Here is a 1,206-nt window from a genome sequence, read left to right as displayed (position 1 = left end):
TTTGTAGACCAGGCTGGCCTTGAACTCAGAAATCCACCTGCCTCTGCCTCCCGAGTGCTGGGATTAAAGGCGTGCGCCACCACGCCCGGCTTCCCCTCCCGTCTTTTAATAGTAAAAAAAAATTGTTGCACATTTATCATTCTCTTACTGCCCACCCCTGAAGTCAAAGTAACCAACCAGCTTTTGAATTTTATGTTTTCAACTGCTTTGCCAGTGTATCGTCAGATAGGAGATAATGAGCACTTGTCACATGTTAGAATTTTAGGTCCCAGGACAGTAGGGAAGACTGACCTGCCTGTAATTTAGAGTTGGTTAGCGACAAGACAGTTGGGCTCGGGGCGCGGGGGAGGGGCGGGAGCTGACTCAGCTGGTGGCACGAGTCTAATGGCCTGAGTTCTGATTGTCAGAACCCACTTACAAAGTTAAATGCGATGAGATGCAGCTATTTCCTGAGACAGGAGCATTGCCAGAGCTGCCCCCCAACCCCACCCTCAGCCAGCTACCCTGGAGTACACAGCCGGGCGGAAACGAGAAGAGACCCCGCCCCAACAAGGTGGAAGGCTCTCCAGCGGTGGGGCTTTCAAGGACTCCTGAAAGCTGTCCTGACTCTGCTCTCACGCCCGTGTGCACACAAGTAAGCACATTTTAAATGGTTTAAATAAATAGATAAAACAAGTGGTTTACACTGAACACTTATGTATTTAGGGAGGGAGGTCGAGGCGAGGCGGCCACACCCCACGTGTAAAGGTCAGAGGAAAATTTACATGGACTCTGGAGAGGACCTTGGTCCTCGGATTTGACTTCAGGCACCTTTACCTGCAGGGTCTTCTAGCTTTTAAATGACTTTCTAAAATGTTAAATAGGACAAAAAAAAAAAAAGAAGAAGAAGAAGAAGAAGAAGCCAGATGTGGGTGGTGCTTGTCTTTAATCCTGGCACTCAGGGGGCAAAGACAAGATCTCTCTGATTTCAAAACGAGACTGGGTTACATAGCTAGCTCAGGCTAGCAAGCGCTACAAAATGAGACCCTGGCTCAATTTAAAAAAGAAAGAAAAAAAAAAAAAGAACAAAAAGGAAGAAGAGAAAATATTATGGCTAGGCCGGGCGTGGTGGCGTACGCCTTTAATCCCAGCACTCGGAGGCAGAGGCAGGCGAATTTCTGAGTTTGAGGCCAGCCTGGTCTACAAAGTGAGTTCCAGGACAGCCCG

The sequence above is a fragment of the Mus caroli genome, chromosome 16 (assembly GCF_900094665.2).
Source record: "Mus caroli chromosome 16, CAROLI_EIJ_v1.1, whole genome shotgun sequence".
NCBI classification, from domain to species: Eukaryota; Metazoa; Chordata; class Mammalia; order Rodentia; family Muridae; genus Mus; species Mus caroli.
The sequence above is the reverse complement of the archived record's forward strand: the minus strand, read 5'-3'. Positions refer to the sequence as shown.